The sequence below is a fragment of the Schistocerca serialis genome, chromosome 2 (assembly GCF_023864345.2).
Source record: "Schistocerca serialis cubense isolate TAMUIC-IGC-003099 chromosome 2, iqSchSeri2.2, whole genome shotgun sequence".
Classification (NCBI taxonomy): domain Eukaryota; kingdom Metazoa; phylum Arthropoda; class Insecta; order Orthoptera; family Acrididae; genus Schistocerca; species Schistocerca serialis.
In genome coordinates this window covers 1048785410-1048799756 of record NC_064639.1, presented here as the reverse complement: position 1 = coordinate 1048799756, position 14347 = coordinate 1048785410, and the positions used below count along the sequence as shown (strand labels likewise).

The 14347-nt window shown below is 44.7% G+C and overlaps 1 protein-coding gene and 1 pseudogene across 1 annotated transcript in view; both read right to left on the bottom strand.

Moving 5' to 3' along the window:
* Positions 1 to 14347, bottom strand: part of LOC126458492 (tetraspanin-7-like) — a 179430-nt gene that overhangs the window by 141175 nt on the left and 23908 nt on the right. The gene's annotated exons all lie outside the window — the stretch shown is intronic.
* On the bottom strand, positions 795 to 912 carry LOC126459047 (5S ribosomal RNA; annotated as a pseudogene).

Here is a 14347-nt window from a genome sequence, read left to right as displayed (position 1 = left end):
TCAAATGAAGGAATGGAATACGTGATAACAAAATGGAAGAAGCATGTTAAAAGAATGGGAGCCGAAAGAATACTGAGACATACAACTGACTGTAGGCCTAAAGAAACGGGGGATACAGGAACACCAAGGAAAAGGTGGCGTTTGTGAAAACGGAAGAAGCTGTAAGTGTACTACTTGAAGTTGAAGGAAAAGAAGAAAATATCTTTTCTTCCACCAAAGGCGTCAAACGTTTGTAGAAATATTCCACCTCGAACAGCGTATACGTTATCACAAAGGTCTATATGGATACTGATAGAGCTCTGGGAAGTCAAAGAAGCAATACTGATGTTGAATATCTTCAACAAAAATTATTATTTCTTATAACAAAAAAAACTCCTCCCGAACAGGCCATGAAGGCCCAACGGTAGCGAACGGCTGCCGTGTTATCTTCAGCCGACAGGCGTCACTGGATGATGATACGGAGGGGCATGTTCAAAAATGGTTCAAATGGCTCTGAGCACTATGCGACTTAACTTCTGAGGTCATCAGTCGCCTAGAACTTAGAACTAATTAAACCTAACTAACCTAAGGACATCACACACATCCATGCGCGAGGCAGGATTCGAACCTGCGACCGTAGCGGTCACGCGGTTCCAGACTGAAGGGCCGAGAACCGCACGGCCATACCGGCCGGCGAGGGGCATGTGGTCAGCACACCGCTCTCCCGGCCGTATATCAGTTTCCGAGACCGGAGCCTCTACTTCTCAATCAAGCAGCTCCTCAGTTTGCCACACAAGGGTTGAGTGCACTCCGCTTGCCAACAGCACTCGGCAGACCGGATGGTCACCCATCCAAGTGCTAGCCCAGCCCGACAGCGTTTAACTTCGGTTATCTGACGGGAACCGATGTTACCACTGCAGCAAGGCCATTGGCCTCTTATAACAAAAGTGGATAAAAACTTAAAAGTAATGAACAGAACGGACAGCATCTGTAATGAGCAAAAGAGTTATAGAATTTCGAATATCTGAATACTTTTATCGATTACATAACGTGTTGACGAAAATGGGACATTTTACATTTTTATCTGCACGGGCTCCTATGTTAGATGGGTTGGTATTGTCTCTTTCCGACCAGATTAATATGTCAGATGTGTAAGTTTACGTGCGTAGAAAAAGCGACAATGATAAGCGTTTGTGCAGTGTAGTACAGTCTTTGTGAAGATGCGGATGATTATGAAAATGAAAGGAAGCGAGAGGGCCAAACTCCACCTTTGCCTTTTTAGGCAACAGACGAATCATTGTCAACAACGCAGTTTGTCATCTCACCATGAGACACTGGGAGATTTTTAAGCTCTACCAAGCGCAATAGTGCGCAGAGTTGACTGTTGATCCCGAATTAAGACCCACTCCTCTCCTCTCTCTCCTTATCTACAAAACTCTTGTAAAGAAATTTGCTTTACCGCCTGTATTCGAACCGGATGCCTCCAAGCCGAGCGCTATCGAACTAGTAACTTAAGTTCGCGGGTTTGTGAACACAAATGAAATTTTAATCATTTTGCTAATGTGGGACGGTTGGTTAAGGATATTAAAATGTTCCTTTCCTCGACTGCTCGAAGCAGAGTGGTCGTGGACCGTGTCTACCGTGAAAATAATTCAGGAGATCTGAGGCGAGCGCTATTCGCGATTTAACTACGGTCGTTGATCCGGATCGCTTTTCCTATACCTCTGTACTCGTCAAATTGTTCTTAGAAGTGATCCAGAGGTCCGTTCGCTGGAGTAGGCGATAATAGCTATAAAAAACCAATTTCTGCCTAAAGCTGTCTCATAAAAAGGTATTTAAAGGTAGAAAAGTCTGAAAGATATGAGAGTCAAACCGCACTATCAAATCAGACACTTCTTTTCTTCGAGGGGCGCCCAATAAGTAATGCAACACGTTTTTTTCTATAAGCAGGTTGGTTTTATTCTGGACTCCAATATAACAGATTACCTCCCATTCTTTTGGAGACAAACCCTGTTTTTCAACACAATCTCCGTTCAGTGCGAAGGCTTTACGCCCCCTTATTGGGACGGCCTGAAAGCCCGCAAGGTTGAGCTCTACTTGTCGACGTGGGAGAGAACGCCTTGCTGCATCAACAACTTCCCTATCATCCACGTACTGCTTCCCATGGAGTTCATCCTTCATTGGACCAAACAGATGGCAGTCGAAAGATGCGAGGTCTGTTCTATGGAGTGGATGAGGAAGTTTTATGAGCTCCTGCCGGGTGCGCAAACTTCCGTTGTCACAGTCAGCCTCGTAATGCGCAAGCAATGCTCCACAGATGCTCCTTTGTTGCTCTTTATGGTCTTCTGTGACGCAGCGAGGAACCCAGCGGACGGTCGCAGGTTCGAATCCTGCCTCGGGCATGGATGCGTGTGATGTCCTTAGGTTAGTTATGTTTAAGTAGTTATAAGTTCTAGGGGACTGATGACCTCAGATGTTAAGCCCCATAGTGCTCAGAGTCATTTTGAACCCAGCGGGCATAAACATTTGAGTACCCTAACTGGTGGACGAGTGTGTTAGCACTACCAACAGAGACGTCTGATTGTGCAGAGAGGTGTTTAACTGTGATCCGGCGATCACCTCGAATGAGAATGTCCGTGCGTTCCAACACTGTAGGAGTCACAGCTGTGTCCGACCGGTCAGCGCGAGGGAGATTGGACAATTTCTTTCGACCTTGCTGCGATGATGACAGATGCCTCGCCCAGCAACTCACCGTGCTTTGGCTCACTGCTAGGTCTCCGCACACATTCTGCAAGCGCTTATCAACATCTGTATGTTCTGGTTTTCCACCAAAAGACTCTGAGAGAGCTCTCTCCTTGGAATTCACTTTTGTTACAGATGCCGTTTTGAAGGCTACGTATAGTTCCACAACCTATCTGTACTTCTTGAAACTACAGGGGCTGAAGCGAGAATATTCCACGACATACAACAACATATTCCGCATTATTTCAACCGAAATTTTCTGAGAAAAAAATGTGCTGCATTACTTATTGAAGGCCCCTCGTACTAAAAGAACAATGGCTACACAATGCAGTCCACCCTCAGCAAGTCTGTTCTTTTCGACTGCAGCTTCCTCTAGCTATTTGTTAACTATTGAAGAGGTCTACCTCCGGAAATTTTTACAGCCTTAGGCAAAAGACCACAAAATCTCTTCGCGTGCCCCTTCCACAAAACCTGTCCACCAAATGAACCGTGTGTCTCTTGCTGCGTGATGACGGTGATTCCCTTGGGGCAACTGTATACCATCTATGTCTGACTTATACACTACTGGCCACTAAAGTTGCTACACAAAGAAGAAATGCAGATGATAAACGGGTATTCATTGGACAAATATATTATACTAGAACTGACATATGATTACATTTTCACGCAATTTGGGTGCATAGATCCTGAGAAATCAGTACCCAGAACAACCAAATCTGGCCGTAATAACGGCCTTGATACGCTTGTGCATTGAGTCAAACAGAGCTTGGATGGCGTGTACAGGTACAGCTGCCCATGCAGCTTCAACACGATACCACAGTTCATCAAGAGTAGTGACTGGCGTATTGTGACGAGCCAGTTGCTCGGCCACCATTGACCAGACGTTTTCAGTTGGTGAGAGATCTGGAGAATGTGCTGGCGAGGGCAACAGTCGAATATTTTCTGTATCCAGAAAGGCCCGTACAGGACCTGCAACATGCGGTCGTGCATTATCCTGCTGAAATGTAGAGTTTCGCAGGGACCGAATGAAGGGTACAGCCACGGGTCGTAACACATCTGAAATGACATGAGGAAAGTTTCCAACCGATTTCTCATGCACAAACAGCAGTTGACCGGCGTTGCCTGGTGAAACGTTGTTGTGATGCCTCGTGTAAGGAGGAGAAATGGGTACCATCACGTGTCCGACTTTGATAAAGGTCGCATTGTAACCTATCGCGATTGCGGTGTATCGTATCGTGACATTGCTGCTCGCGTTGGTCGAGATCCAATGACTGTTAGCAGAATATGGAATCGGTGGCTTCAGGAGGGTAATACGGAACGCCGTGCTGGATCCCAACGACCTCGTACCACTGGCATTCGAGATGACAGGCATCTTATCTGCATGGCTCTAACGGATCGTGCAGCCACGTCTAGATCCCTGAGTCAACAGATGGGGACGTTTGCTAGACAACAACCATCTGCACAAACAGTTCCACGACGTTTGCAGCAGGATGGACTATCAGCTCGGAGACCATGGCTGCGGTTACCCTTGACGCTGCATCACAGACAGGAGCGCCTGCGATGGTGTACTCAACGACGAACCTGGGTGCACGAATGGCAAAACGTCATTTTTTCGGATGAATCCAGGTTCTGTTTGCAGCATCATGATGATCTCATCCGTGTTTGGCGACATCGCGGTTAACGCACATTGGAAGCGTATATTCGTCATCGCCATACTGGCGTATCACCCGGCGTGATGATATGGGGTGCCATTGGTTACACGTCTCAGTCACCTCTTGTTCGCATTGACGGCAATTTGAACAGTGGACGTTACATTTCAGATGTGTTACGACACGTGGCTCTATCCTTCATTCGATCCCTGCGAAACCTTACATTTCAGCATGATAATGCACGACCGCATGTTGTAGGTCCTGTACGGGCCTTTCTGGATACAGAAAATGTTCGACTGCTGCTCTGGCCAGCACATTCTCCAGATCTCTCACCAACTGAAAACGTCTGGTCAATGGTGGCCAAGCAACTGGCTCGTCACAATACGCCAGATGAACTGTGGTATCGTGTTGAAGCTGGGTGGGCAGCTGTGCCTGTACACGCCATCCAAACTCTGTTTGAGTCAATGCCCAGGCGTATCAAGGCCGTTATTACGGCCAGAGGTGGTTGTTCTGGGTACTGATTTCTCAGGATTTATGCACCCAAATTGGGTGAAAATGTAATCACATGTCAGTTTTAGTATAAAATATTTGTCCAATGAATACCCGTTTATCATCTGCATTTCTTCTTGGTGTAGCAGTTTTAATGCCCAGTAGTGTAGATAACTGCATCATCTGCAAAAAGTCTGAGGTTACTATTAACATTGTCTGCAAGGTCATTAATACACACTATGAACAGTAAGGGTCCCAACACACTTCCCTGGAGCACACCTGAAGTTATTTCTACATATGACAATGACTCCCCATCCAAGATATCATGTTGCGTCCGCCCCACCAAAAAGTTCTCAATCTAGTCACAAACTTCACTTGATACCCCATGCGATCGTACTTTTGACAATAAGCGTAGTTGTGGTATTGAGTCAAACGCTTTTCGAAAATCAAGACTGCATCAAGCTTACCGCCTTGATCCAAAGCTTTCAGTATGTCATGTGAGAAAAGTGAGAGTTGGGATACATCTAATCGATGTTTTCGGAACCCATGCTGGTTGACATGGACGAAGTCACTCTGTTCAAGATACCTCATTATGTTTGAGCTCAGAATATGTTCTAAGATTCTATAACAAATCGATGTCAATGATACTGGACGGTAGTTCCGTGGATCACTTCTACTATCCTTCTTGTAGACGGATGTGACCCATGCTTTTTTCCAAGAACTGGGCACGGTTTTTTGTTCAAATGATCTACGACAGATTATAGTTAGAAGAGGGGCTAAGTCGGATGCAAATTCAGTATAGAATCTTACAGGAATTCCATCGGGCCTTGGAGCTTTGTTCAATTTTAACGACTTCAGCTGATTCTCAATTCTAAGAACATTAATATTTAACTCATCTCTTCAGTGGTACGAGGATAAATTGGAGCAATTCTCCTGTATTTTAGTTTGTAACTGAACGTTTTGAAACGGAGATTAGCCTTTCAGCTTTTGCTCCGCTACCCTCAATTTCAGTTCCTGTCTCATTCGCTAGGGACTGGCTACTAACTTTGATGCGTCTACCAGCCTTTACGTAAAATTTCTTTGGGTTTTGTGAAAGATAATTTGACATTATTTTGCTACGGTAGACATTAAAGGCATCAAGCGCTCTTTTGACAGCCAACTTCGTTTCATTCAGCATCTCTCTATCTACACCAAGTTTTACACCTATTATGCAGTAACATCTGATTCTTTACTGTGACTGTATACCATGGAGGGTCCCTCCCGTCATAAACTGTTCTATTGTGTACATATCTATCCAGTGCATGATCAATTATTTCTTTACACGTGAGCCACAGTTCCTCTACGTGCTCCTGTCCTATGCTGAAAGTTTCAAATTCTTCACTGAGAGATGTCACTACTGACTTTTTATCTAGTTTGCTGAACATATACACTAAAGAGCCAAAGAAACTGGTACATCTGCCTAATATCGTGTAGGGCCCCCTCGAGCACGCGGAAGTGCCGTAACACGACATGCCATGGACTCGACTAATGTCTGACGTAATGTTGGAGGGAACTGACACCATGAATCCTGCAGGGCTGTCCATAAATCTGTCAGAGTACAAGGGGGTGGAGATCTCTTCTGAACAGCACGTTGCAAGGCATCCCAGATATGTTCAATAATGTTCATGTCTGGGGAGTTTGGTGGCCAGCGGAAGTGTCTAATCTCTGAAGTGTGTTCCTGGAGCCACTCTGTAGCATTTCTGGACGTGTGTGATGTCGCATTGTCCTGCTGGAATTGCCCAAGTCCGTCGGGATCCACAACGGAATGAATGGATGCATGTTATCAGACAGGATGCTTACGTACGTGTCACCTGTCAGAGCCGTATCTAGACGTATCAGGGCTCCCATATCATTCCAACTCCAGACGCCCCACACTATTACAGAGTCCCCACCATCTTGAACAGTCCCCTTCCGACAGACAGGGTCCATGGATTCATGAGGTTGTCTCCATACCCATACATGTCACTCCGCTCGATACAATTTGAAACGATACTCCTCTGACCAGACAACATGTTTCCTGTTATCAACAGTCCAATGTCAATGTTGACGGGCCAAGGCGAGGCGTAAAGCTTTATGTCGTGCAGTCATCAAGGGTACACGAGTGGGCCTTCGGCTCTGAAAGCCCACAGCGATGATGTTTCGTTGAATGGTTCGCAAGCTGACACTTATTGATGGCCCAGCATTAAAATCTGCAGCAATTTGCGGAAGGGTTGCACTTTCGTCACTTTGAACGATTCTCTTCAGTCGTCGTTGGTCCCGTTCTTCCAGGATCTTTTTCCGGCCGCAGCGATGTCGGAAATTTGATGTTTTACCGGATTCATGATATTCACGGTACACACGTGATATGGCCATACGGGAAAATCCCCACTTCATCGCTACCTCGAAGAAGCTGTGGTCCATCAATCGTGCGCCCACTATAACACCACGTTCGAACTCACTTAAATCTTTATAACCTGCCACTGTAGCAGCAGTAACCAATCTAACAACTGCGCCAGACACTTGTTGTCCTATATGGGCAGCGGCGCTATATTCTGCCTGTTTGCATATCTCTGTATGAATACGCATGCCTATACCAGTTTCTTTGGCGCTTCATTGTATCTGTTCTAGGTAAGTGGGGAACAAAGGATGTTTTCTTTTTTTAAAAAAAAGGAAGGTCACATTGCTACTACAAGAAAGGTTTTGATGTAAATATGTCTGGAAGCCAATACCTGTTGCGAAGTGGGTTGTTTCACCAGTGAAGGGTAACGTGTAGCATTTAGGTGATCCAGGCCATCTTACTGACGCTGTTTGTAGTTCATTACCACAATACGCACGTGTGGCCTGATGCAAATCCTCGAGCACTCACGGGAGTGGGGTATAAGGATCGCTTCGGTATCAACGTATGGGCAGGAACGTCGCAGACTGCCTCAAAGGATCATACACTGCACCTAGCTGGTTAACATGTGCTTTGTATCGCCAATTTCTGCGCGATGAATTACCTGCGCTATTGGAGAACGTTTCCTTGTAGAACGAGGGGGCATCATTCCATTATTTACGGATTGTGTGACAGTACCTCACCTTCACTGTGGAGAACGACTGATAGATGTTTCAGGATGCATGGTAACCACATGCAGCTCTGCCTACAGTGTCTACTTGCACGTAGCAAACAAAAAGGAATGAGAGGCTCAAATGGGCCTAAGCACTATGGGACTTAACATCTGAGGTCATCAGTCCCCTAGACTTAGAACTACTTAAACCTAACTAACCTAAGGACATCCACACACATTCATGCCCGAGGCAGGATTCGAACCTGCTACCGTAGCAGCAGCGCGGTTCCGGACTGAAGCGCCTAGAACCGCTCGGCTACAGCGTCCGACGGAATGAGAGGACAGATTGGCGCATATCTCAACGGCTATAGGTTTCCAGACGTACCATTTTATGAACTTTTTTTCTAGCTTTACCACCACTACATCGTGTTATAACATTCCACACTTTTTTTAAACACCTTGTACATCCAACAAAAAGCTGAGGACGTTGGGTACACGTGCTACTCTGCAGTGAACGAGGAATGTGTGGCGCGTCTCATGAAACCAGCCACATGACTGATGATTTAAAGCAAAAATTCCTCAGCGCAAACCTGAAAAGTTCTCTCCCTGTTCAGTGTTTTTTACTGTTACGTGATTACATCTGTGATCAAATACAAAGAATGTGACTGTTCGTTCCTAGTTAGAAAGAAGCAGTATTCCTATTTCATCAACACTGTCTATAGAGAGGAGAACGAATTTTGCGCTCTTTACGTACAGCTATCAGGAAAAATTTCAACGATATGACAAGTGCTAATTGCAAAAAATACTGCTACGAGTAGAAGCCGACCTCGGGGAAGATCAGTTTGGATTCCGTAGAAACATCGGAACACGTGAGGCAATACTGACCCTAAGACTTATCTTAGAAGCTAGATTAAAGAAAGGCAAACCTACGTTTCTAGCATTCGTAGACTTAGAGAAAGCTTTTGACAATGTTGACTGGAATACTCTCTTTCAAATTCTAAAGGTGGCAGGGGTAAAATACAGGGAGCGAATGGCTATTTACAATTTGTACAGAAACCAGATGGCAGTTATAAGAGTCGAGGGACATCAAAGGGAAGCAGTGGTTGGGAAGGGAGTGAGACAGGGTTGTAGCCTCTCCCCGGTGTTATTCTGTCTGTATATCGAGCAAGCAGTGAAAGAAACAAAAGAAAAGTTCGGAGTAGGTATTAAAATCCATGGAGAAGAAATAAAAGCTTTGAGGTTTGCCGATGACATTGTAATTCTGTCAGAGACAGCAAAGGACTTGGAAGAGTAGTTGAACGGAATGGACAGGGTCTTGAAAGGAGGATATAAGATGAACATCAACAAAAGCAAAACGAGGATAATGGAATGTAGTCGAATTAAGTCGGGCGACGCTGAGGGAATTAGATTAGGAAATGAGACACTTAAAGTAGTAAAGGAGTTTTGCTATTTGGGGAGCAAAATAACTAATGATGGTCGAAGTAGAGAGGATATCAAATGTAGACTGGCAATGGCAAGGAAAGCATTTCTGAGGAAGAGAAATTTGTTAACATCGAATATAGATTTAAATGTCAGGAAGTCGTTTCTGAAAGTATTTGTATGGAGTGTAGCTATGTATGGAAGTGAAACGTGGACGATAAATAGTTTGGACAAGAAGAGAATAGAAGCTTTCGAAATGTGGTGCTACAGAAGAATGCTGAAGATTAGATGGGTAGATCACATAACTAATGAGGAAGTATTGAATAGGATTGGGGAGAAGAGAAGTTTGTGGCACAACTTGACTAGAAGAAGGGATCGGTTGGTATGGCATATTCTGAGGCATCAAGGGATCACCAGTTTAGTATTGGAGGGCAGCGTGGAGGGTAAAAATCGTAGAGGGAGACCAAGAGATGAATACACTAAACAGATTCAGAAGGATGTAGGTTGCAGTAGGTACTGGGAGATGAAGGAGCTTGCACAGGATAGAGTAGCATGGAGAGCTGCATCAAACCAGTCTCAGGACTGAAAACCACAACACAACAACTGATGTGGAATCTGCATGCCACAAAGATATTAGACATGCTATGGTATTAGCGTCAGATCAACAGCAAGAAAATACAACTCGCATATACATCCATTTACATACTTAAAGTTCTAGTTTGACAACGATGCGAGAGGTAGTCCCCCGTCATGTTATAGTAACTTGTCTGAAGTAATTTAGGGCAACCACTATTTTTGAAAAGCCGTGATTGAGGATACAGATAGACAAACTAAAATATTGCGGATTTCTCCACACAGGGAGATATATAAACAATGAATGAAACTGGACTCCTCACCTTAAATGTGGAGTAAGTCTCTCGATTTACTATGAAGGATTTTACTTCATTGTTTCTTTTCAGGTAAAGCATCACCTGTACTGCAAGATACGGGGACTTGGGTCTCGGTGTAGGATTGTCGTAAAAATCCCCGCAGGATTAGTTTGGAGGAACAAACTGTTGTTTCAAGTGGCTGATGTCCTTGCCGTATCGTCAGCAAATAAATGCATCTATGACACAAAATTAGAACTAATGCTCAACATTTGATGTCCTTCGCATTTGTTGTAGTGTGACGGTGCGCGTCAGCGGGAATTACTGGACGATAAAACGAGAGGAAGTTCCGTAATCTACAGGATGCGGTGCCCGCGACAACGTACCACGCTCTGGTCTGCGACACGCGGGTTCACTCCAAGCGAAGCGACTGTTCTCTTCCGATGTATCCCTAATACCGTAAAACAAAATGATGAATGTTCCGTTTTTTTAATCGACAATGGGTGCGCACCAATAAGACTTTAACTTGGCATCTAACAATGTTAATCAAATCGTCGAAGGAGAACAAGGGTACTAGTCGCTTGTAATACATCAGCAGACTTCCTTAGAAGCCATAGTGATACACTTGGCAGAAGTGGAGGGGACTGAAAACTTAATAATAACACCAGTCTATTGGCTTTTCGGTGTTGTCTTTTCTTGGGCGTTGTTCATTTCAGAACTCGGGTTCATTATCAGGGCTTCAGTTTCCATGCAAGGACCTTCACTGCGATGTCAGCACGCCAGAACAGCGTATCTGTATGATTTTTAGTTCGTTCTAACAGCAACTCGGGAATCTGTGGTGGAACATATGCTGAACTACAGAAGAATATGTGTAAATTTTGTTAAAACTTATATGTGCTTGCGAATTTAACTATGTTTTAACAGAATCTTCAGATATTCTTCTGTATGTATTCTACCTCAGTTTCGCAAACTGCAATTAAGAACGCACTATAAATTCTACAGCCTTCCGGCCTTTTGGCATGACACTGAAGATCCTTACGTAACTACTGAAGCCTTGACGGTGAGGCTGTGACATATAAACGTACATAAACGTACATCTGCATAGCGAAAACGCTGTAAAAGAGAGTAGACATAGACTTACTTTTTTGCTAGGCCACGAAATTCAAATATCAAACACCAAGTGCTATCGGACAATGCGGTTCAGTCACAGATTACTATAACGGCTTTCGAATGGAGATCTAATCATTTAAAGTCTCGCTTTATGTCTTACCTAGTTTCCTTGCGTCTCTTTGCACCAGTTCATTTATTATTGTGGCTGTGTAGGACTAAATGTCGACCGGAAGTGAAATATTAATTTTTTTTCAAAATACGAGGGGGTTCAATAAGTAAGGCAACACTTTTTTTTCTCCACCAATTTCGGTTGAAAAAATGCGTAGTTTTTTATGGGAATTGTGGAATATTCCCGCTTCAGCCGCAATAGTTTCACAAAGTTCCGAAATGTGGCGGCTCTGTACGTTGCCTTCAAACTGGCATCTTTTACGGCGGTGCGTTGCAAGCAGTGAGCTGTCATTAAGTTTCCTTTGGCGGGAAACTAGAGCATCGCAGATACTGGTAGGTGCTAGTAGAATGTCTACGGAGAGCTGGAGGTGAACAAAAGCACGGTGAATCGTTGGGCGAGGCGTCTGGTCCAATGTCGCACAATGCTGTGCTATCTCCTGCGTGCCAGCCGGCCGCACACATCTGTGACTCCTGCAGTGTTGGAACGTGCGGACACTCTCATTCGATGTGATCGACGGATCACAATCAAACATCTCGCTCCAAAATTTGACGTCTCTGTTGGTAATGCTGACTTACTCGTCCACCAGTTGGGGTACTCAAAGGTATGTGCCCACTGGGTTCTCGCCGCCTAGCAGAAGATCATAAAGAGCAACGAAGGACCATTTTTGGGGAATTGCTTGCGCGTCTCGAGGCTGATCGTGACAACTTTTTTGTCCAATATGATCACAGACGATGAAACACGGGTTCATCACTTCGAACCGGAAACAAAATGGCAGTCCTCTGAAAGGTGCGAAGAAATAAAAACTTTGAGGTTAGCGGATGACATTGTAATTCTGTCAGAGACAGCAAAGGACTTGGAAGAGCAGTTGAATGGAATGGACAGTGTCTTGAAAGGAGGATATAAGATGAACATCAACAAAAGCAAAACAAGGATAATGGAATGTAGTCTAATTAAGTCGGGTGATGCTGAGGGAATTAGATTAGGAAATGAGACACTTAAAGTAGTAAAGGAGTTTTGCTATTTGGGGAGCAAAATAACTGATAATGGTCGAAGTAGAGAGGATATCAAATGTAGACTGGCAATGGCAAGGAAAGCATTTCTGAAGAAGAGAAATTTGTTAACATCGAGTATAGATTTAAGTGTCAGGAAGTCATTTCAGAAAGTATTTGTATGGAGTGTAGCCATGTATGGAAGTGAAACATGGACGATAAATAGTTTGGACAAGAAGAGAATAGAAGCTTTCGAAATGTGGTGCTACAGAAGAATGCTGAAGATTAGATGGGTAGATCACATAACTAATGAGGAAGTATTGAATAGGATTGGGGAGAAGAGAAGTTTGTGGCACAACTTGACCAGAAGAAGGGATAGGTTGGTAGGACATGTTCTGAGGCATCAAGGGATCATCAATTTAGTATTGGAGGTCAGCGTGGAGGGTAAAAATCGTAGAGGGAGACCAAGAGATGAATACACTAAGCAGATTCAGAAGGATGTAGGTTGCAGTAGGTAGTGGGAGATGAAGCAGCTTGCACAGGATAGAGTAGCATGGAGAGCTGCATCAAACCAGTCTCAGGACTGAAGACCACAACACCAACAACTGAAAGGCTCCACATCACCTCTCCTCCGAAGAAAATGTTCAAAGGCACACACTCAGCCTGTAAAGATATGGCGGGACTCTGAAGGGGTTATTCTGTTTGATTTCCCCCCTCGTGGTGCAACGATCAGCTCTGGAGTGTACTGTGCTACAGCCCGCATCTCACACCTCCCGATTTTCAGCTGTGTGGCTCAATGAAGGATGCACTCCATGGGAAGCAGTTCGTGGGTGATGGGAAGCTATTGATGCAGCAAGACGTCGGTTCGACGTCGACCAGTAGATTGGTGCCATGCAGGCATTGTGGTCCTCCCAGTAAGGTGGCTCAAATCTGTGACACTGAACAGAGATTACGTTGAAAAACAAGGTGTAGGTGAAAGAGAGGGGAATAATAAGGTGTATAATAATCCTGCTTTCGGAATAAATGTGTTACTTCACCTATTGAACGCCCCTCGTATCGTGTGCAGTGTTATGCAGTCCATCTTAAACACCATATGATGCGGCCAACTAGCAATGTAACTACATTACTGGCCATTAAAATTGCTACACCAAGAAGAAATGCAGATGATAAAAGGGTATTCATTGGACAAATACATTATACTAGAACTGACATGTGATTACATTTTAACGCAATTTGGGTCCATAGATCCTGAGAAATCAGTGCCCAGAATAACCACATTTGGCCCTAATAACGGCCTTGATACGACTGGGCATTGAGTCAAACAGAGCTTGGATGGCGTGTACAGGTACAGCTGCCCATGCAGCTTCAACATGATACCACAGTTCATCAAGAGTAGTGACTGGCGTATTGTGACGAGCCAGTTGCTCGGCCACCATTGACGAGACGTTTTCAATTGGTGAGAGATCTGGAGAATGAGCTGGCCAGGGCAGCAGTCAAACATTTTCTGTATTTAGAAAGGCCCGTTCAGGACCTGCAACATGCGGTCGTGAATTATCCTGCTGAAATGTAGGGTTTCGCAGGGATCGAATGAAGGGTAGAGCCACGGGTAGTAACACATCTGAAATGTAACGTCCACTGTTCAAAGTGCCGTCAACACGAACAAGATGTGACCGAGACGTCTAACCAATGGCACCTCCTAACATCACGCCGGGTGATACGGCAGTGTGGTGATGACGAATACACGCTTTCAATGTGCGTTATGTCGCCAAAAACGGATGCGACCATCATGATGCTGTAAACAGAACCTGGATTCATCCGAAAAAATGACGTATTGCCATTCGTGCACCCAGGTTCGTCGTCGAGTACACCA